A 2,500-nucleotide genomic window follows, 5' to 3' on the forward strand; every position below is an offset into this window, starting at 1 on the left:
ACTATAAAACAGAAAAGAAAACTCTTCCGATATCTCTCGACGGCTTCTTTATGGTCGTTCCTGTTGCCAGGATGAGCACAAGGCCCATTTTTAATAACAAACGGATACTCAACAGGTTACGGAATTGGAACCGTATTCCCTTTCGTTCAAAATAATTCAAGTATTTTAATTATTTTTAAATATATTTTTATTAATATTTTTTTTTTATTAAAAACTTGAAAATTTTCGGCTTTCGCCTTGAACTTAGGACCGACTAACTCGTGATCAACCACTGTTCACACGAAACCCTTCTCCACTTCAGTCCTCCAAGGTCTCATTCGATTATTTGCTACTACCACCAAGATCTGTACCAATAGCGGCTCCATGCAGGCTTACGCCAAACACTTCTAAGCACACTATTGTACCCTCCTACTCACTAAAGTTTCAAAATTTATAAATCAATCGAAATTGTTTTATAAATCATCTACTTTAGCGGTAATGTATAGGTATACAACTTAAGCGCCATCCATTTTAAGGGCTAGTTGCTTCGGCAGGTGAGTTGTTACACACTCCTTAGCGGATTACGACTTCCATGTCCACCGTCCTGCTGTTTTAAGCAACCAACGCCTTTCATGGTATCTGCATGAGTTGTTAATTTAGGCACCGTAACATTACGTTTGGTTCATCCCACAGCGCCAGTTCTGCTTACCAAAAGTGGCCCACTGGGCACATTATATCATAACCTCAACCTTCATATCAAGAAAGGTGAGGTTCTTACCCATTTAAAGTTTGAGAATAGGTTAAAATCGTTTCGACCCTAAGGCCTCTAATCATTCGCTTTACCAGATAAGATTATTTTATATAATTTTTAAATGCACCAGCTATCCTGAGGGAAACTTCGGAGGGAACCAGCTACTAGATGGTTCGATTGGTCTTTCGCCCCTATACTCAATTCTGACAATCGATTTGCACGTCAGAACTGTTTCGGTCTTCCATCAGGGTTTCCCCTGACTTCAACCTGATCAAGTATAGTTCACCATCTTTCGGGTCACAGCATATATGCTCAAGGTACGCTCCAGTTAGAGGTATAAATAATAATAAATTATCATTATACATAACTATATGGAACGCCCCGGGATTGAATTAATTGACTATTTATTAAAAAATAGACTAAAAATTAATCCCATTATATTTAAGTTAAGTTAATTATGCCATTAAGTTTAATATAACTCAATGACTTGCACATATGTTAGACTCCTTGGTCCGTGTTTCAAGACGGGTCCCGAAGGTATCCTGAATCTTTCGCATTGTTAATCATATAAATGCATACAAATAAATATTAATATCATAGATATTAAATTTTTTGTAAAATTCAAAAAATGAATTTTAGCATTATATATAATAAAATCTATCAACACTTTATCAAATCATTAGTATTTATTTTATGTTAATATGCTTAAAAAGCAAATTAATTTAAATAAACTTAATATCACCAATGATCTTTTGATAAATACTTTATTATGTTAATAGATTACAATGTCCTTATATGAAAAAAATGCACATTATTTTTTTAATTATTTAATGATGAATTTTTCATAATGGATATTCAGGTTCATCGGGCTTAACCTCTAAGCAGTTTCACGTACTATTTAACTCTCTATTCAGAGTTCTTTTCAACTTTCCCTCACGGTACTTGTTTACTATCGGTCTCATGGTTATATTTAGTTTTAGATGGAGTTTACCACCCACTTAGTGCTGCACTATCAAGCAACACGACTCTTTGGAAATATCTTTCTAGTAATCATTAACGTTATACGGGCCTGGCACCCTCTATGGGTAAATGGCCTCATTTAAGAAGGACTTAAATCGTTAATTTCTCATACTAGATATTAAGATATTCCATACACTGCATCTCACATTTGACATATAGACAAAGTGACTTAGTGCTGAACTATTTTCTTTTCGCTCGCCGCTACTAAGAAAATCCTTGTTAGTTTCTTTTCCTCCCCTCATTAATATGCTTAAATTCAGGGGGTAATCCCATATGAGTTGAGGTTGTTTTAATATTCTTTTTTTATCTTCTCACAATTTAATAAAAAAATTATATCATCTTTTCATCTCTATTTTTCTTTTCTCCTTTTATATATTGTAAATATATAAAAATAATAATAATGTAAAATGAGGCAATCCTAGAATAAAAAATTTAATTTTTATGCTAGACATTCCTCCTTTTAATTACATATATAAATTATTATTTTATATATATATATAAATAATATGAAAATTTTTTGTAAAGAATACTTAGATTCAATATTTTCATCATTTCATTTTATTTGAGAGGATTTTTTTTTTAAAGAATATATAATAAATAAAATTCATTATATATCTTTATTTTTTTTGCTATTAATATTATGAATTATTTAAAATCCAATAATATACACATTTGCTTAAATTCAATTATTTTTATAAAAGAATAAGCAACTTATTTAGCATAGTCTTACAACCCTCAACCATATGTAGT

General features: G+C 31.4%; 1 non-coding gene and 1 pseudogene across 1 annotated transcript in view; both read right to left on the reverse strand.

Moving 5' to 3' along the window:
- LOC129252632 (large subunit ribosomal RNA) overlaps window positions 1-2,037 on the reverse strand; it is a 3,987-nt gene extending 1,950 nt beyond the window's left edge. The window contains exon 1 of the ribosomal RNA XR_008583553.1: window positions 1-2,037. This exon is cut by the window's left edge and continues 1,950 nt beyond it. This is a non-coding gene — a ribosomal RNA (large subunit ribosomal RNA).
- Window positions 2,038-2,479: 442 nt separating this feature from the next.
- The window catches only part of LOC129252634 (5.8S ribosomal RNA), a 181-nt pseudogene continuing 160 nt past the window's right edge, over window positions 2,480-2,500 (reverse strand).

This window comes from Anastrepha obliqua, unplaced genomic scaffold (genome assembly GCF_027943255.1).
Source record: "Anastrepha obliqua isolate idAnaObli1 unplaced genomic scaffold, idAnaObli1_1.0 ptg000293l, whole genome shotgun sequence".
NCBI classification, from domain to species: domain Eukaryota; kingdom Metazoa; phylum Arthropoda; class Insecta; order Diptera; family Tephritidae; genus Anastrepha; species Anastrepha obliqua.